The sequence below is a fragment of the Apodemus sylvaticus genome, chromosome 7, assembly GCF_947179515.1.
Source record: "Apodemus sylvaticus chromosome 7, mApoSyl1.1, whole genome shotgun sequence".
Classification (NCBI taxonomy): Eukaryota; Metazoa; Chordata; class Mammalia; order Rodentia; family Muridae; genus Apodemus; species Apodemus sylvaticus.
In genome coordinates, this window is record NC_067478.1 from 60742445 (window position 1) to 60764120 (window position 21676).

Genomic DNA, 21676 nt, shown 5'->3' on the forward strand with positions numbered 1-21676 from the left:
GGCTCAGAGGGTAAAAGCAAATACTGTACAAGCCCAATGACCTGAGTTAGATTCCCAGGTTCCATGACTAAAGAACTCCTGAAAGCTATCTTCTAATCTATATAATCACAATATGACATGCACATACCTGTCATATACCCGTGCTCTCTATTTCTGTCTCTGTCTCAGTCTCTGTCTCTGTCTCTCTCTCTCTCTCTCTCTCTCTCTCTCTCTCTCTCTCTCTCTCTCACACACACACACACACACACACACACACCACCACCACCACCACCACCACAGATGATTAAAAATAAAACAAACCATTAAAAATAATAACTCAATGATTGAATCTCTCCCTCAAAAGACCAATCAGTATCAGCAACCCACTTTGAAGCCCAAACCTGAAACCTTTCAGCCTAGTATTTTCAAAATATCAAGCATGAATCTTTCAGATTAAAGAGGTTTATTTTGAACCAGCTAGAAAGCTGTCCTGTCTTTAAGACTTGAGTCTTTCTTTGATTTCATTTTCTTGGCTTCCATCTATTTGAACGCTGTAAGCACTGCCTTGCAAATGGAGCTCCATAGAAGACAAGGAGCTGGAACGGGTCTCTGACATACTCAAAGAACAGGGACATTTTTAGCACAGGCTCCATCACACACGTTTCTCGCTGCCTCAACAAAATGACATGCACAGTATAAAAGTGACACCTGCCATCTATTCTTAAGTACATCACAAACTGCAGTGACTTTGTACATGTCTTTAACGGAGGGATAATGAGACAGATCTCAGTGTTCCTTGTTTCAAGTCACCTGGTGTGGGATGGCCACAGGTAAGGAGGGCAGAGCCTCAGCTCTGGAGGACACAGGGAGCTGTGAGCCCTTCCCATATGCACCCAAGCCCACTGCTTTTAAACTGTTATTTTCCCCCTTATTTCAAAATTATCTAAAGACCAATTGGTTCCAGGCAGCTCTTTCTGTATATTAATTTTTAATTGGAGAAATAGCAATTAGATGGTTGCATTGATTGCCAGTTCCCGTAATCTTTTTTAATTTGAGATAACAATCTATTCAAAAAATGAGTTTGTCCCTAAAATATCTTTTCTTAATGGCAATAATAACTGAAGTTATATACAAAACCAGCAGAGCAGCCTACAGGGAAAGGGTTTAAATTATACATGGAATATTCTGCACCTGGCTTGTCAGTTCTAACAAAAACTTTAGTGTGGGTGCCCTATGGAAATGGTCAATTTCATATGTTTTTCTTATTAATGTTCTTTTTGAGGTAACCAATCTCCAAAGATGTTCATGGTGGGAAATATGCTGGCAAACTTGGAAACTTAGGATATGTTAAAAACTCAGGAAAATGAACAATAAAACCTTTATTTAGCTCTTGCTGTGGACAATAACCAAAGGAAGATTATGAAGGAGAAAACGGAATTAGAGGATTAGACATCCTGCTTCGAAGGAACTCCCAGGCTGGGACAGATAGAAAAGGAAATTCAATACATAGACCAGCACAGCTTAAGTTTTCCCCAAATATCCTTAGCAATAAGGATCCATAAGGTCTCCAAGAGAGCATGCGCTGGCCACGCTCTAATTTCTAGCTAAGTTCTGAAGAGCTGAAATGGAAGTCAGCTGGACCTTTATTGTTCAGAGAGGGCAAGAAAGAGAAGAGAGCTGAGTGTGAGAGTTCAGTCCTTAATTTACCTGCACTTCCAAACTTCAAAAGCTTCTGCTTCACCCACTCATGATACAGCAAGACAGTTACCTCCCCATAGAACAGCCTTTCCAGGAAAGAACTATGTATGAAGGAGCCAAGACCTAACTTGCTCTCCACAAAGGGGGAAGACACTTCTGAGACAAAGTGTCCTAGTCCCAACCACTCTGACATGGCCAAACTGAGACTGTCTTCCATGGTGATTAGGCCAAGACATTCTGTCTCAGCACAGGACCAAAAACGAGGAAACCAAATGAGCAAAACCTGGAGTCTTCCTATCTGTGAGCCAAAGCAAATCCTTCCTTCGCCAAGCTGATTGTTTCTCAAGTTTCTTGCCACAATGATGGAATCTTACACACCAATAGAATGAAACAAATTTATCCCTAAAAGCAAGGAGCTTTAGGTCTAGTAATTATACCTGAAAATAACCTGTTGTTACCCTGCATGGTACATTTAGTCTGTCTCATATTTTATGTTGAGTTTATAACACTTAGCTCTGTTTTATAGGATACTGGCCTAGTATGCACAAAGCCCCAGGTTTGATCCCCAGAGCTGTATAAATCAGTCATGGTTGTGAATGATTTAATATCAGCACTTGAAAGATGGAGGCAGAAAGATGAACTCGAAGTCATCCTTTTCTTCATAGTAAGTATATGGCTAACCCAGACTACATGGGTCAGGGAAAAGGCCTTCTAATAATTCTATACTCTATTACATAAGATTTATGTGAATGGTTTTGGCTAAGTTATCTGAGGAACATTACACTAGATAAGTCTCTGAAACCAGGATATTGTAGGTTTAAACTTGGCTATTCAGTGTGGACAAGAATTTTGTGTTTGTTCCCACATGACTAGCATGGGAAACACTAATTGACTCCTTGCTGTGTATCAGAGCCTTTGCTCTGAACTATGACCAAAGACTGCAGAATTAGGAAGAATAACAATAACACACATGAGAATCAACTAATTATACATATTATATATGTGCATGTATATGTATGTATATATATATATATATGTGTGTGTGTGTGTGTGTGTGTGTGTGTGTGTGTGTGTAATACTATAAATCTCTACATATACTGAGGGAAGGTGAGATATAATCTAATCCAGAAAATAGTTGCTTTAGAAGCATTTACCAGAGGAAATGATAAAGTGAAAGATATAGCTAACAGAGGGTATAATGGGTAATATCATACACAATAACAATAATGGATACTATTCATCCTGCAGTTATTATAACACCAAGGACTTGGATTGCATCAGTACATTTTACAAAAATATTACAGATTGCCATACAATTTGGGACAAAGGTGGTGTGCCTTAGGTTGAGTTCTGTCATGGAGGATGCTAAGTCAGAGCTTATGGGTTGGGGATCAGCCACTGCGACAGTACTGCGAGGATAGAAAAGATGTTTGGGGGAGAAGCTGAACCACTGTTGTTTAATTTTTATCCCTACAACAAAGTAATTAATTGATATAAAACATATATGTGTGTGTGTGTGTGTGTGTGTGTGTGTGTATTCTATATTCTTTGTTTACAATCCAAAAGCTTTCCCCTTTCCCAGTTCCCCCCCCCCCCCCCCCGTCCCCATATGTCCCATAAGTCCTCTTCTCTCCATCCATTCTCTTATCTTTTCCCCTCCCTTTTCTCTGTCCTGGTACTCCCCTACAATGCTGGATCAAGCCTTTCCAGGATTAGGGCCCTCTTCTTCCTTCTTCATGGGAATCATTTGATATGCTAATTGTATCTTCAGTATTCAGAGCTTCAGGGCTAATTAATATCCACTTATCAATGATTGCATTCCATGTGTATTCTTTTGTGATTGCATTACCTTGCTTAGGATGATATTTTCTAGTTCCATCCATTTGCCTAAAAAATTCAATAGATATTTATTTGGAATCATGGTGTCGGAGGGTTCCTTCCATAGCTGTTTGGCCCCATATACTTGGGCAGAACACCATGGTGGTGGGAGCTTCTGGTAAAAGAGGCTCTTTAAATCACAGAGAAGGGAAGGAGACATAGATGAGAGGGAAAAGGAAGAAAATAGGGAAGGAGAAGGAAGGGAAGGAAAGAGAGGGGCTGGAGTTCTGGTGGTGCCTGGAATAAGATCAAGGACATACAAGGATACCTAACCTCATATAACCTAGGGTTGTGTGAGAAGGGAATCTCAATTATGCCCCTATCATATTGGCCTGTGGGAATGTCTGTTAGAGATTGTCTCAATTATTGTTATAGGAGGTCTCATACCGAGGTGGGCAACAAAATCCCTAGGCAAGTGATCCTGAATTGTGCAAGAAAGCTTCCCTAATATATGCCAGCCTGTGTGCCAGCTAACCAGTATCATCTTCTATGGTTCTCTGCCCCCCCCCTTTTTTTTTGCTGGGAAGTGAGTTTCTTGGTTGGTAGTAATGCTTAGTGGACTAGCAAGCAAGCCTACATTCCAACTTCCTGCCTTAACTTCCTTTAATGATTAGCCAGAATAACCTCATGGATAAGCAAACAACAACAACAACAACAACAACCTTTCTTCTCCAAAAGAAACCAGAAGAAGCCATTCAGTCTCCAAGACAGGATCCAGGTGGCATTTCAACTGTAAAGTGCTACTACAGAGAGGGAAGAATAGAAGCAAGATAAATGTATCAAGCATTTTCAATATCCCAAGATCTTTGCATGACACTTCCTCAGTGACATTCAATTCTGCCATATAGGTAGTAGTAACACATTCTAATCCCCAAGTGGATTTTAATGCCCCCGTTTTCCCTAACAAAATAGGTACCCACAGGGATGATTTCATCTTCCATGGTATGTTCAATAATATCCAGAGGTCAGGAATCAGGATTGAGTAGGCTAGTATGTTTTAGTGGATGTGGGTGCTGCCAAACATCTTACAGTGTATAGAATAACCCCATAGAATAAGGAGTTATTCAACACCAAATACCCACAGGAATTGATAACAGCTCTTCAATTCACAGGATGAAAATTCACAGCTGAATAAAGAAACTGGTGAAATAATTTTCAGTCATGTGATCTCCAATCCTTCACTTGTTCTACTGGAGTCTACTGGAAAAAGGGTTTCCTACATGTGGTTGGTACCTAGGGATGGATCTTAGAAGGAATAATATCTCATTTGAGGCATACTTGCTCTGATTGGAACGACTAAATAGACCCCAAAGAGAGGAGTCTGAGAGAAACATGTTAGCTTGTCTTACTCGATTATGGGTATAAAACCACTTCTTTAGTTCTTTCTCGACATTAAAGAGTTAGGATACCCAAGGCCCAAGGTCTGGTAGGCTATTATGGTTGGGTCTTGAATGCCCCCTGCAAAAGCCATGAGCTGAAGGCTTGATTTCCAATCTATGACATGTTAGGGGAGACATGAAGATTTAAGGGGGTGAGGCCCACTGGAAAGAAGCTATTGAAAGCATGGCCACTGTGTAGGTTAGTTTTGTCAACTTGACATAACTCAGAATCATTTGAGAGGAGAGTCTTAACTCTTGAAGAGTTGTCTGTAGCATGTTGGCCTATTGACATGTCTATGAGACTTTGTCTTGTTCATTCACTGATGTATGCAGGCCTGGCCCACTGTGTATGGCACCATCTTGAAAGTGGACTCTGAACTCTATTAAGAGAGTAGGAAGTTATTAAGGCGGTCTGAATGCATTATGTCTCTTTGCCCTTGACTGGAGAGTAGCATGCACAGCAGCCTCAAACCCCTGCCTCTGCATCTTCCCTATAGCGATGGACTATACTTTGAAATTATGAAGCTAAATAAATCCTTTTCTCCCCTAAGTTGTTTTTTGTAAGAGTATTTTATCATAGCAATAGGAATGAAAGAAAACACCGAGAGGGAGATGCTGGGACCACTCCTCTCCCTGCTCCCTGGCCGACATGAAGTGGGCACCTTTGCTCTGCTACACATGTCCTGACACGGTATAATTAAAGACTTGCCACACAAAAAGCAATGATGTCAGCTGACCCTGGCCTGATGCTCTAAGTCAGAATTAATCTTTCTCTGTTAAGTTGTTTATCTCCCATAGTTTGTCATACTGATGCAAACTGAGAAGCACAAGTCTGTATCTCAGCTCCAGGGAGATCTGATGTCCTCTCCTGTCCTCTGGTGAAACCTACACACACACACACACACACAGAGAGAGAGAGAGAGAGAGAGAGAGAGAGAGAGAGAGAGAGAGAGAGAGAGAATTTTAAATGGAAAGACAACACTATCATCCCTACAATCACACTGGAGATTTTCAAAGGTTAGGAAGGTTAAGCAGTCTGAGCAAAGTCAGAAACCAGCAAGGTTGGATTTTATAACCAAGTTTCCTCTGCTACAAAATCTCACAGTCATCTATTGGGAAGGCATGCATAGCCTTTGAAACTAACCAAAGGGAATATCCTTGTCTTTCTATATGTCCCTTGATACCTCAAGACGAACGCACGATTGGATGGATGTTGGGCTGGACCCAGACTCATAAGCTTTCTGTTCTTCTCTTATTTGAAGTGGAAGAGCTCTGAGCTTTCCCACTTCTAAGGGAAGGCCAGAAATGAAAGACAGGCCAAGTGATTTATACAGAGTGATCGCGCGAGCCCTACTCCTTGCAGCCATCATTTCAGGCTGCAATAAAAGTGACGGCTCTGACACCCTCCGCTTCCTGAATATCCAGGAGGCTTAACTGCTTGGACTCTCAGGCATAAAGCTCTAGCTAATGGACCTGTCAATTTTTCAAAGTTGGTAGTTTTTCATAACACTCTGTAAAACCAAAAAATAAAATTAAGTTAAAAAAGAACAGCGCATTTAACAGGAAAATAGAGGCATCCTTTATACAGTATGAGCTAAAAGTGGCAGAGAAGAAACTAATGGGGCAGTGATGGTTGGTGGTAGAAAACAGAATGATCTAGAAAACAAGGAGGGGGCAGAGGATTCTTTACCTATTAAACAGGGCCCTTATTTTTAGCAACATTTTAAAAAAAAGGCAGACATTCATTAAGTATTAAACTTAAGTGTAAAAAGCTTTATGTCCCTCTAATAACAATCTAGTACCCTCGTTATGATAGATTTACTAACCTCAATTTAGACTCTCAGAGATCAGACTCATGTCCCATAAAACACAGAGGGAATACATTAGTGAAAAAATATATAGTAATATATAGTAATAGATTACATAAATATCTATGCCCTATTAAAATTTCAGTTATAAACTTGTTAGGGGTTTCTTGAGTCATTTTAATTCATGAAATTGTTTACAACTTTACAAGCACCGAGGAACAAACTAGAAATACTGTTATGCAAATGCTTTTCCAACTGTGGAAGTCATAAGAATAGAATACCTCTAATTATCAACATATAATTATCAGGAATATTTTAGAGCCACATTCATGACAGCTGCCCATGAGACATTTGGAAGTTATCAATGATTTTCTTACTCTTCTACAAATGCAGCTTGTCTATGAAGTCCACCACTATGCATGGTTTGAATTTCATTTATCTCAAATTTGAATATTGTTCAAATATCATTCAGAGGTTATCAAGTAAGACCTGATAACAAAGAGCATTAACCTACATCTCATAGATGTGACTTGAATGTCAAGCTTCCCTAACAGGCTCCTATGTTTGGGCATTTGGTCTCCAGCTGATGGAATTGATAACGGAAGTTGCAGAAACTTTATGAAGAGTCACATTACATGTAGAAAGGGGTCACTGAGAGTGGTCTTGAAGTTTTATAGCTTGGCCCCATTTTCTGATCTCTATCTTCTTCCTAAAAGAAGATGAATGTAGTGACTAGCAGGCCTTCTGCTGACGTTGGAGAATGCTTTCTCCACCATCGTTTTTCCTGCTATGACAAAATGGATCTTCTTCCATTCTGTGAGTCAGCATTAACCCCCTTGCCATAAACAGCTTCTTGTCAGGTATTTGGTTACAAGAAGAGAGACATTGTAATATGCTTGCATGTGCACCAAAAAAGTCCAGGGTTCTCAACCAGGAGAGCTGGGCTTTGGGTTTCCCACTGCTGCAATCAAGCAGAGTAACCTTGGAAAGCTCCCTGGATCTCAAAATGTCTGGCTCACACATGGGAATGGATGGAAGAGGAGATAGTTATGTAAGAACACTTTGTCCAGTGAATGGCAATAAGCAAGTATATTACCACTAGAAATTGAAGTATGTTAAATTATGTTCTCAGAGAACATCACATTGCCAGACAAACAATTGTACCAATTAGGTTTCTTCGTGTTTTGTTTGCTTGGTTTTTGTTTGTTTGTTTCTGGTTTTGTTCTTTTGTTTGCTTGGCTGGTTGATTGGTTTTCTTGTGTGTGTGTGTGTGTGTGTGTGTGTGTGTGTGTGTGTGTGTGTGTGTTACCTTGTCACATGCTAAAGTCATATTGGTAGAAGTAACCTCAATAAAAAAAAAATATGTTTCTATCTGACTGACCCATAGACAATTCTGTAAGATACATTCTTGATTGATGATTGATGGGAGAGGGCTCAGCCCACTGTGGGCAGTGTCATCCCTAGGCAGGTGTCTTTGAATGCTATAAGCAAACAGGCTGATCAAGTCATGGGGAGCAAGCAAAAAAACAGTGTTCCTCCGAGGCCTCTACTTCAGTTCCTGCCTTTAAATGTTTTCCTTGAGTTCCTGCACTAACTTCTCTGACTGAAGGGCTGTATGGCTTAGGACGTATAAGCCAAACAAATCCTTTGTAACTCACACGTTAGGATGGTCAGTGTTCTATGACAGTAAAAGAAAACTAAAAGTGGTCAGTAATCAAGTACAGAAATAGTCTCCAGTGATAAGATGCTTGAGTCCTATGTTCTGAGTGCTAAATTTTTATAAGGGAAAGATTTTGAATGCTATGAAATATTATTGGAATGGTGCATGGTAATGGTATGGAGAGCAGAGTGAAGCATCATTGCTGCATCACTGCATAACAGTAGGAAAAAGGAAAGGGCATCCAGTTAAAATTGAATTTCAGATTCTCTCTCTCTCTCTCTCTCTCTCTCTCTCTCTCTCTCTCTCTCTCTTTCTCTTCTCTTCTCTTCTCTTCTCTTCTATCTCTCTGGAACCATAATCTAAAATAAGCCATTTCTTCTATAAAATTCTCTAGGAAAGTTAGGAGACAGAAATGGCCAAACCACGGAAGAAAGCCTTGTAGACCTCTTCTCCTCAACCTTAGGCATCCATCTGGTCACAGAACTTTACTTCTTGTTCTTCTTGTTTTGATTTTCTTGAGTATTAAGAGCTCTCAAGAGTATTTGATCTTCTGGCCAATGTTTTGGGTTTTCCTTCTTGCTCAGGTACTACCTGAACATTGTTATCCATCAGTATATCCAGTTATGAGCTTGTCTTTCCCATTAAACAGTGCATTAACTTAGAGATGAAGCTTAAACTCGTTTCACATATACAATACCTGTTTAAATGCCTTACACATAATAGGAAATGTGAAAATGTTTTATAAATGAGACATTATAGTTTTCTTCTCACTCTGTGTCTCACGTTGGGAAGTTTTGTTTATGCTCACTATGGAAACAATGACGGCCAATGGCCAGTCTATGGTGTGTCTCTCAGATTGGGCTCTCTCCGTTGACACCAAGATGGATGCTTCAAAACAAACTTTTGGCTGTCTCTACTTTGGTTCTCAGGGACCACTCAAATGCAGCACTCCCACACTTAATTTCCTCCTTACAGCTCTGTCTTGGCATCAACCTGTAACCACTGTCAGAAAGGCAGGGACCCTCATAATAGCTTTTTATGAAAAACTTTGCAAGAATTTAGAAAGGAAAGTTTTGATTTGGTTGGTTTGGCCTAGGGCCAGAGAATGGGTATTTTTTAAAAGCTCTCCATTTGATTCAGCAGTATTTATAAACCAATGTCCTATAAAACAGAGAAAGTCCTAGCAACAGCTTCTCTGTATAGGCTTACTATTTCCATCTGAAACATGAAAATACCCCATCTATCTGCTATTTGTCATTTTTGAAAGCATATTAGCTTCTGACCTGAAATATTATTTTTATGGGAAATTTTCCAAAATAAGATTCTCATTCTTAAGTATGGTTTTAGAATGACCACCTTCCCATACTTCAGAACATCAAATTTCCCATTGTATAATGAGAATTTCTGCAAGAAATTTAATATTTAAAAAGTCAAACATAATATTTATTTGGCACAGTAGTTATCTTTTCTCATTTCCTCACCTAGATTCTAGAAGTATTATTAATTTAAAACAAAGTGAGGAGAGAGTGTAAAGTATTAGGCTATTCTGATTATTAGGTGTATTCTGTCATATACATACACAGGCATACACATATATGCACATACACATGCACACATACTTATATTCATATAGTTTTCAGATTTTACATTTGTCTCAACTTATCCATAATCTTGCTTGCAATAAGCCCAAAAATCTATCTTAATTGTAAATAGTCCACAATTGCTCCCTATCCACTGTGCTCTTAGCAAGCAGATCATTTTCCTCCTATCTCACATCACACACCAACCCTATAATCAGTGAAAAAAATTCTAAACTTTTTAAATAAATGCTTTGCCCAGAGGTAAGACCTTTTATACCATTTTAGTCAAGAGCAAATTTCTCTAGACAAATTGGCTGACTTCTCCTTGAATTCCTCTCAGCTGAAATTGAGGCAGTCATATTGTTGATATTATCTGGACATTTTTTTTAATCCACATATTTTGTTTCACTGGGAAGAAAATTAGATTACATTAGGTTGTGTACAACACGGAGCTTCAAACATTCATCTGTCAAAATAATTTCTTAATTAGTTGTACAACATACTTTTTTTCGAGACAGAACTTGTCAGAAAAACATCCCGCAGTGGAGAAAGCCTAACTGAATTCATTCTGGGGATTTTAATAAGACTGCATTCTGCCTTCTGCATGGAGGAGAAAGGAAGAAATTGTCTGACAATTCTTGGCTTCCTTGGAGACCCACCTTAGGAGGGAAAAATATTCAGGTACTTTTTATAAAGAAATCCCTTACAATTTTGTTAAGTTTAAAAAAAAAAAGAATTCATAGGTCATTATGTTGAGTTGGCTTGGTAATAAGACCTACAGAAAAACGTATTGAGAGTAAAATAAAACCATCTCCCTCAAAAGTAATATCCATCCAAAATGAACAGTTGAAATATGAGAATCCAATTACAGGACACTCCATTTTGGACTGAAACACATTTAAAATATTTCCCTTCACATTTGTGCCTTTAAATATGTTGCTTGGTCCCTTAATATCAAGCATAACAAATCAAAATGATTTGGATTTACAAAACAGAAGACTCAAAGTTTCAGAATAGTTAGTTGTGATGTTTCTGAGTGATAGCAAGAAAGCCTGCCAACTTTTCTACAACTCCTTTTCATTTTTTTTTAATCTGAACAATACCCATAGTTCTTGCAAGGAATGAATGTCATCATGGATACCATGAAGGAGAAGCTCCTGTCAGACGCCTGCGTGCTATTCCAGGAAAGGTACTAGATTAGACCTGTACATTCGATCTCCAGAATCAGGACATGAACTAGAAGTCTTGTCTATAGCTCTCAAGTAATGAAATCATTGGTAAAAGTGGCTAATCAAGTATCCAGAGGCAAGCATCTAAGAAGGAATGAGGTTGAAGGTAGAACTTGTAACCAGGTAACCAGACCCCTTCCATGTTCTTCTCCCATCTTGTACCTGTCCTAATTTGCTTTCTGTTATGATTTAAAAAAAAACTGGCCAGCTTGGGGAGAAAGTGATGTACTTCCACTTACAGTTTTACATCATAACACATCATTGAGAGAAGCCAAGAGAGAAACTCATGGTAGAAATGTAGGCAGAGACCATGGAGGGGTGCTACTTACTATATGGCTTCACTGGGCTTGAACAACCATTCTTATACAACTCAGTACCACCTGCCCATGGCTGGTACCACTCACAGTAGGCTGGGCTCTGCTACAAAATCACTAGAAAATGACCGTCAGACATGCCCACAGACCAGTCTGATAGAGGCAATTCCTCAACTGATGTTCCTTCCTCCAAGGTAACCTTATTTTATGTCAAATTGAAATAAATTAGCCATCACATACTCTTACACCCTCAAAATGGAACCTGCCCGTGCTTCACTAAAAAGCAGAGAAAGAGCCCAGGATGAAGCCCTGGGTGCTGCCATACAGCAAGGGATCATCAATGGGCCTCATTCTTCAAAAGGTGAGCCATTCTTCGAAGTGTCAACATGAAGGCTGTCTTTGGATTTCTATTGCCTCAATGATAAAACACACTTTGACCAAAAGCAACTTGTAGAATAAAGGGTTTATATCATTTTACAGCATGTAGCCCATCATCCAGGAGGGGTTAGGACAAGAAGTCCAGGCAAGAGCCTGGAGGCAGGAGTTGATGCAAAAGCCCTGGAGGAGTACTTCCTACTGACTTGATCTCTATAGCTCTCTTAGCTTACTTTCTTATACAATTCAGGACCACCAACCCAGGAGTGTGGCACCATTAAAAATGAGCAAGACCCTTTTATGTCAATCACCAAATAAGATGTATCACAAGCTTGCCCACAGGCCAATGTGGTTGAGATATTTCTTCAACCAAGGCTGCCTCTTCCAAAAAACCTGTGTCAAGTTTGCATACAAACAAACAGACAGACTACAAACTAGGCAGGATTAAGATCAAAGGAAGAGCTAGGTCCAGTCGTTCAATGTCAATTGCAAAAATAGTGGTTAAATGGGACCCTTGACATTCAGGCTTTGGCTTTTCCCAGCCTGACCTACTTAAAAAACAAGCAGTTTCTCCCCTAGCTACAAACTAGTATGGTGATCACACAGTAATGAAGTATCCCACCTATTCATGTAACATTTTGGTATTCTTCCTGTGCCAGGAGCTATGATACATGTCCTGAATGATCCTTAGAAGTGAGGGCATGCTACTTGACCTGATAAGGAAAAAATTGATCGATCTATCTATCTATCTATCTATCTATCTATCTATCTATCTATCTATCTATGTCCTCCACACTTATCTCACATAAAGATAGAAATTACAATACACAATTAACCTTTTAGAGACACATGAAAAGGCAGCACAGTACATGAGCAGCCATTCCAGTGTTAGAACTAATAATATGTTCTAAAAAGTGTGCATGGAGACTGCTCAGGCTAAGGATGCTAAGATGGTCAGGACATCAAAGTAACCCTCGAGAGCATACCAGCCATTTTCATTTCCTTCCATCTAAAGCTGAGCATCCGTTCTTCACTCCTTGAAATATCTTCTAAAACACATCTATTGACCGGAGCTCCTTGATGTGCAGGTAAAGGAGCCAGAAGATCACATGAGACCCCCGGTCCCATTGGATAATTCGATAATATACGGATATATTCTTGTTTCTTGAGACCCCCAAGAGTTCTTTCATCTATAAAATAGAGATAGGAGATCCACCCTTAAAGACTATGAAGTCCCATTGCCTCTGATGTCATACGACAATTTAATTCCACTAAAGCTGAGAAGTAGTTTCCATTCTTTTCTTTTTCATAGATAAGAAAACTTGAGAATCTAAAAGAAAAGTTCCTGGCAGAATTCAGCTTCAAACTAGTATTATCCAGCTACAACTCAGCCTAGTTTTCTCAGTGACTAAGAACCAAACTTGTAATCCATGAGAACCATGCTGGGATGAGGCCGCGTATGTCAGTAAAAGTGGAAAAGAATATGAAAGAAGATCATTAGTATTGAAGAGGCCTCCAGGCCATTAGTAGCAATGTCTTCCAACCCTAGGAATGTGTCCCTTCAAGATAACAAATGAGGTATAATCTTTTATTTTTCATAGAGCCAAGACTCTCACTGAGAAGACAGACTTCGCTTCATGACACTACCGCATGCTGTTGATGGTGATTTCTAAGTCAAGAGCCAATGTGCACTGCAGAACAGAGCTACAGCAAGCTGTCTGGGCCAGGTGGGAAAGGTAAAGCCAATGACCAGTGGGGATGGCAGGAGGCTCAGAAGCCTAGAATGAGCAGGTGGGATGCCCAGGTCTGGAAGCATAGCAGGAGCTCAAAGCAGGGCCATGGCAAGGCATAGAAAACTAGAATAGCAACAGAAGACAGTGAATCCCATCCCAACATCTCTAAGCCATGGACTTCTCTGGTAGACCGGCTTCAAAGACAATAAGGATACAGTTGCAATGCACTCAGTAAGGTTGAGACACTGCTTGGGTCAGGGATCTGGTACCACTTTAGGGCTATGTTCCTAAGCCTTCTACCTACACATGTCCTTGGGGCTCAGCCCCTAATTCCATACAACCTCTATCCCAGGACCTGGATTGCAACAAGACAGCCCTGTAGAACTGGGTGGATCTCTAAGTCAAGAGCCAGTGTGTACTGCAGAACAGAGCTACTACAAGCTGTCCAGGCTAGGGGGAAAAGGTAAAGCCAAGGACCTGGTTGACATTTAGGGTTAGTTTCTACTTCTCGGGCTCACATGCAGAACCCTGAGTTTAACCAAAAAACTTCAGTAAGGGTTTTGGACACATAGTAGAATGTAAATCCAAACTCTAATATTTTCTTTTAGAACAAAGCCTACTGTGTTAAACTCATTTTCAGATTTTTCCACTAAAAAATTAGAATCAAGAGGCCAGGTCTGTAGTCATTTCTCTTGTCTAGAATGGTTTCTTTCTATCCAGAGAAACAGATTATCTCAAACTTCATTTTTAAAAAATTAATATTAGAAATCATTTTTGAAATGAAAATGCTGCAGAGTATCTGATACTGTTTTCTCAACTTTCTTAATATTAACATATTATATAACCATTGCACATTTGACAGACCTAAGAAACTTACACGTGACATCATCACTAAGATATAGATTATACTTGCATTCCTCTGAATTTCATTTTGACTATGAAATATATTGTTTTAAATATGAAAATATTAGTCAGCATGGTAATTAATACCTAAATTTCAAACACCCAGGAAGATTAATCCCGACCTGAGTGGCACAGAAAACCTATCTCAAACACTTAATCAAAATATCTGAAAAGAAAAGGTTCTGACTGCAGACACACATAAAAGTCAAAATAAATTAAAAAAAGAATGGAGAGACAGCTCAGCACAGTGGATACTGCTCTTGCAAAAAATCTAGGTTCAGTTCCCCGAACCTGTACAGGGAGTCTCAACTGCCTGTAACTACAGGTCCAGCATTATCTGGCACCTTCTTCTGGCTATGTAGGCACATGGACACACACACACACACACAGCACAAATAAATACATCTTAAAAACCAAATAACGTTACCCTTATGGTTTAATTAATTAATGTCATGATAATTACTTTTTTTAAAAAGGTTAAGAAGAAACAGTGTTGAAGACAGTTTTCCCAGAATAATATTACTTTCTGTTGGCAAATGAATATAGAGATTTATGAATAACCATCAGTTCTGCTTTCCACACTTAACTGATTTTTTAAAAGGTACAGTCTTTTGTTTTTAATTTTAGACAAATATGTACAATTTTAATAGAAAATTGGATATCAAACTTGGGACTTGAATATGCTAAACATGTACTTTACCACTGTGCTATCCCTCCTGTTCCCGGTAGAATTTCAAGGGCCATTTCAGAATGTGTTTACTCGGGAAATATTCAAGAAGAAAGATGACAATCAGGGCTTTCAGGCCAGAAGCTAAGAGACTAAGGGATCAGGACTGTCATGATCATGAGAGATGATGAGGAGGGCAGCTTTGTAATTTATTCAAATGATGCCATATCCTGGTCCCATCCACCAAAGTGTCTCAGGTGGGAAAACCCATGGCATCCACCCTTGATAATCTATTAATGTGTGCTGAGTTAGTTATCTTTGTTCGACTGATATCCTCCCTCGAATTTGGTTAGTATGGTACTATACCTAAAAGGATATCTTTCTTTTATGTGCACCAGAGTATGTCAGTGATCACTCCAAGACAGGAAACTTCATATTTTTAAAGCTGTTTCATATCTTCCTTCTAATTTTCTTATTCATGCTATTTCTTGCAAAAATTAAGCATTGATCATTCTGGGGGAAAACAAACTGGTTAAACTGGTTAAAATACAATGAATGGTCAAATACTATTGAAGAATTTAGACAGACTCTTAAATAAGCACCAGCACACCACCACCACCAAGAAATTGAGAGGATATCTTGTCCTCTGTGGCCATTTGCCTTGTGTTTGGAGACAGGATCACTTGTTATGTTAGTTTAGCTTGCCAGCAAGTCTCAGAGACCTTCCTGCCTCCACCTTCCCAGTGCTGGGATTACAAGTACACATCACCATGCCCAGTTTTTATAAATATGTCTTTTAAGTGACAGAACAGACTAGGGTCCCCATGCTTGCATCACAGACACTTTGCAGATGAACCCCTTCTCAACCTCCACATTATACAGCTCTCGTCTCAGGATATTTGCATAATAGCCATAGAACCAAGATGAAGCCATCTGAGACAGAAGCTCAGAGGTGATGTCCTCAGAATGAAACTCATAGCTAATAATTTTGCATCACTTAGCTGTATCTGAGATAAACAACTTATAAAGAGGAAAGTTCTCAGTCCATGGTTACCATTGCTTTGAGCCTATAGTATACAGTACAATCAAGACTAAAAGGCAGAGAAGGTCAACTAACTGAAGCAGGAAAGCAAAGAGAGGGTGTTCCCAAGTCCCAGAATCCCCTTCAAATTCCTTCACCTAAAGACCTAACTTCCTCTGACTTAATCATCATATCTAGAGGATTCCTCATGTCCCAGCCTGGGGAGATAAAAACAAGCCTTGAGTACAGATCCCCTGCATCCACCTCCATCTAAAAACTGAGCAAGACAGTGTTTGTCTGTATCCCCATCACTGGGGGATGGAGACAGATAGATCCAGGGGCTCACTAGACAGCCAGGCTAGACAGTGGGCAAGGTCTGTGTTTGGTGAGACCCTGTCTCAAACACAGTATGTTATACAACCCTATGAACACATGCATCCACATGCATATCTCTCTCTCTCTCTCTCTCTCTCTCTCTCTCTCTCTCTCTCTCTCTCTCTCACACACACACACACACACACACACACAATGTTTTCTATCACTCCCCACTTGCACTATGGGATGTGAACCAAGGCTTCAGCACATGGGCCTTGGGAGGACATTGTATTGTAAGATCCAAACTGTAGCATATGACCCCACCGGGCTGTGTGTGCATCAGCAATGTCTTTATTTTACTTCCCTGGAAGCACCCAGGCTGAGAGCCACCCACATTTCCCATAAAATTATCCTGCTTAGCTTAAGTTCTCCTTTCTAGCTCCTTGGGTAGGAAAATCAAGTTCAGTGTCAATTATAATAAAGAAAGATAAAGGTGATGCAGGCGACAAGGAAGGAGGAAACATTTTACATTTTTTAAAAGAATTTGAGTGTTAATATCTAATATTTTAGAAGTAGCTCAAATACCAGAAGAAATTTCCTGGGGCATGGGGTGGGACAGAGGACAAAGGACAAAGGGAAAGCCAGAGAAGCATTGTAGGACTTCCCATTGTCCTTTTCAAAGAGCCTCTAGGAAACAATCCCACCCTGGTCCAATCCATCCTTGTTCTTTATATTTTCCCTGGGTGGGGGAAATTATACACACACACACACACACACACACACACACACACACACACACACATATATATATATATATATATATATATATATATATCCAAACCAAAAACCAAAAACAAATACATCTGGACAGTTTACAAAGTCCTCAGAGGCTGAGAGGGAGCCTTAACAAGCACTCGGCTTGACATATTTTTCTTCAGGCTAAGTTACTTCATTCAAGGTTTTAATGTTTAAATAAACTGCTGCCCAAATCAATAATCTACAAAATCAGTCACTTGGGGCAAGGTCTTCAATTCTGCTGCCCCATTTTAGGCTGATCTGGATGACGAACAAAGGCATTTTTATATCTCAGTCGGCCCCAAGCACTCCTGCAAGTGTAGTGGTGAATTTTTTAGTAAGGAAAATACAACCAGCCTATGAACATCAAGTCATAAATAAAACTTCGAAGAATCAAGGAGGTAGACCTGGTTGGCCTCAGTGACTCTGCGGGAACCTCACTATCAGCCATGGCATAGCACACTTAACCTCCATGGACCCATTTCTTTTCCATAAACAGAACCATAGAACCTTTGCTTCATGAGGCCATTCTGTATTTGATGAAGGATGTGGGAGTGTGACTTGATATTATTTGTCACAGATTTGCAGAAAACATTTAAATCCCGGTTCCCAGAAGGAAGTAGGATTCTGGAGGCCCATCTTTGTTCTAGCTAAAGCCTATGTGAGCTGCCTTGGGGTAGAGCATACTCCCTCTGAAAGTGCTACAGCCCCCCTCCTTCCTGATTCTACACCACAGAGAAGGGAATTCTCACCGTAGAATCCAGCCACCCCAAAATTAAAAACTGCCTTCCATCATAAAGCCAAATATATCCTTTTGGTTAAGAAGTGTTTCCATAATACAAGCATTCATGAAACTCACACTGCTATAGGATAGATAGAGGCTAAAGATGTCCCTTGTGGTAGATTGTGTGCCAGTGTGCACAAGGTACTGAGTTCAATCACCAGCACCACCACAAAGATGAGAAAGCAAATGGATTGTCATTCAAAATGTCCTGCCTGGCAAGATGAGCTGTTTTGTTCAAAGATGGGGCAGCCTCTCCAACAAAGTAACAAGGGAGCAATTGAGACAGAAGCAAAATCAAGTTCCAAAGGTTTAAGGAAGTGGCTGATCCTGCTGATAATGAGGAAAAAAGGGAGCACTCTGGAGAGACAAGAGAGGTAGAGTCAGAAAGAGAGGGGAGCCTGCCTATCTACCAGATGTAAGCAGCAGTAAGACTCTAAGTAAGATATAAGCAGTAAGGATATTGCCATGGGAACAACATTATGGTGCTGAGAAAAGGGGTGGCTTACTTATCTTCGGGAAGGGCATTCTGGTCCAAAAAAGATCATTCAGACTTCCCAGGAAGAGGTGACTGTCATAGGTTTGGTAGACTTGTTTATGTGCATATCCCCAGGAAAAGTCCATCACACAACAGGTGTGGAGACCGTAGGGAAACTTGAGGTTTGTTTCTTCAGGGGTGTCTCCTTCCTCCCTCCCCTTTTCTCTTCCTTCCTTTCATCTCTCCTCCTAGTCACATGCTATTTGTAATCATTCATGACCCCTTTCTACCCTTCATTAGGGCATCAGCCGGAACAAAGTGGCAGTTCCATTGAGATCTACTTGGGTAACTAGTGAGTCCTTAGACTTATTTACATGGATGTAGGGTTACCTGAAGATCTCAGCTGAGATAGTCTGAAGATCCTTCCCAGTCAGTCCCTCGTTCTATGAAGAAATGCCAACTGACATGATCTTGCGAGTCCATGGCAAGAGTTTGCAAATGCTCTGGTGAAGAGGCGATGTCAGTTAAACTCAGAAGACAGTATTTCCCAGTATCATGTAACACAGCATGTAATCACAGCAACAAAGCTGTGTTGGCCACCACAAGAGAAACAGAGATGGCTTCAATCATCCTTTCTCTTGTAAAACTTAAAATATTTAGAATCTGAGCCTTTCCTGTGTCAAACTGTTCCCAGTCCTTCCTATTTCTCATTCTTGAGAGGAAACTTCTCACCCAGGGAGTAAGATGGAGACACTAGGGTGAGCCTGAGGTGACAGGAGGAAGAGTTACAGTCAGAACTCGCAGTTCCAACCATGGCTGTTGCAGATACATGAATGCCAGTGTCTCTCCCAGTAAAAGCAGAACTCAGTGGCAGGACCCTTGATCTGCTTCTGCATACAATGCACCTCACTAGAGAGAAAAATGGAGTTTCCCTACACAATTATCCTTCCATTAGTAGTTATCCCAGAGGCATAGCAGTCTTGCGACATGGCAGATCTGAACATTTGGCATCCTTCCTACGTTCACAGGCTACTTGAAGCCCACACCAGTAGAACAGAAATCCATGAAAAACTAACTTTGAAGAGAATTTTGAGAAGTTTTACTTTTCCCCAGGAATTTTGAAACACAGCATACAGTGGCACTTCCAGTGTTAGGAAAGCGTAGAACTCCTTTTGGAAGGACATCAAGAGAAAGAAAGTACTAGAAGCAGGCAGAATATCTATGGCGCCCAAAAGAGGAAGCACACAGAAATCAGAGCCAATGCCTCCTTGTGAACGCTACTGCAAGGAAAATAATCCAGAAACTTTTCAGTTTATCCTGAGAGGTCGTTCTGTTCCTAAAAGGAAATCAGAGTCACAAAGAAAGGTGGAAAGCCTGCGCAGAGGCTCGGGTACCATAGCCAACTGCAAACGGCACCCAAGGCATGAAATGCTCTATGCCAAAGAAACTGTGGAATCCATCTCTTTCCATATCTGTGATCCTTGAAGGCATTAGCAAGTAGAGCTGAAGTAAGGAGTGTTTCCGAAGTTTATTGGTTGCCGCATTTCATCTGATATTTAGTGTTGTCTTTGTTTTCTGCTACTGACGCAGAATTTCACAGATGAGGTAAACTATAAACAGGAGAACCTAACCTGCTCACAGTTCTGGAGGCTGGGAAGTCCCAAGTGCTTGCTTCTAGAAAGGGCCTTAGAGATGTGGCCTAATGTGGCAGACAGGCAAGCTTGCACATTGAAAGGGGAGGAAATCAGGTAGAACATACTCTACTCTGCCTTTCATGAATTCTATCCAGGTAACGATAGCACTAATCTTCTTGAAAATCCATCCTCTGTTTATTTTTTCCTAAAGATTTACTTTATTTATGTATGTGCATATGCACATGTGTGTGCAGGTGCCCAAAGAAACCAGGAATGGTTGCTGTCTTCCTTGGAGCTAGAGGTTCAAGGGTCTGTGAGTCACCTGATATGGGCACTGGGATCAGAACTCCAGTTCCTACGAAGCAGTGCCTATTTTGTGCTTTCTTGAATATATATTTCTTCTTACAGGTATCAAAACTCATGCTGAACAATGAGTTCTAGCTTGCAAAAGGATTCATTTTTTGCACCTGTCTTTTATATCTCCCCCTATTAGTTCGATAAGCATGCATACAGAAATTCTATGAAATATCCTAGTAAAAAGTCTGAGTCTCTGGAAGAAGGATGTTGAGGTTCAGGTGTGGGTGTGGATAGGAAGCAAACCCAAGCAATAAGGTAGGGGAGGCATGCATGATTCCTAAGAAGTGCAAACACCGGCTGGGGCATAACTCACTTAGTAGAATACTTTCCTAGCATGTATGCAGTCCCTTGATTACATTTAGACATGATGGTAAATGCCATTCAGCCTCACACTCTGGAAGCAGAAGCAGGAGGATCAGGATAACAAGGTCATCCATCGCTGCAAAACAAGTTTGAGGCTAGTCTAGTCTACAGAAGAGTCTATTTCAATAAAAAGAAATAAAGAGCATGGCTATATACTTAGCCTTCCTGAGAGCAAATGTACAGAGGAATCTTTAATGCTCCTGAACCTTGGATCACATCTGAAGATGCTCAACAACAAAAGATGCCATAAAAACACACCCCAGAAAGCTGCCAAGCCTGTGACACACAATGTTCCCTGCATGGTGGAATCACTGAGGGAAGGTCACCTACTCAGATGCTCATCTTCACCCTTGAAAATATGTGATTCAACTGCACTGGGTGTGACTCAGTGTTTGTTGGTTTTAAAGCTACCCCAGCTGAGTCTACCCTGTCCAGAAGAACATAGCCAAGCAAAGGAAGAACAGCGGTAGGCATTGGAATACAACTGTCCTGAAGGGAAGAAAATCTTGTGCCTCCATATTAAAGTGGCTCACGTTTGTCTAGATAAAATAGCTTAGGAGAGACCCAGTCTCAGAAGTAACCCTATAAATCACTGAAGTTCAAGGACAGAGAACATACCCCAGGAGAAACAAGTCGGAGGAACATACTAACATTAAAGAAGACAATTAAGTTTCATTCCTTGTATGTATGTTGTCCTTTGTGATGTGCCTGTATTCAACTTCAGGGAGA

At 40.3% G+C, this 21676-nt stretch overlaps 1 non-coding gene across 1 annotated transcript; it reads right to left on the reverse strand.

The window, feature by feature from the left end:
• Nucleotides 1–20618: 20618 nt before the first annotated feature.
• LOC127690426 (small nucleolar RNA SNORA40) lies at nucleotides 20619–20747 on the reverse strand. The gene has a single exon (XR_007979118.1). It is a non-coding gene; the product is annotated as a small nucleolar RNA SNORA40 (small nucleolar RNA).
• Between the last annotated feature and the right edge of the window lie 929 nt (nucleotides 20748–21676).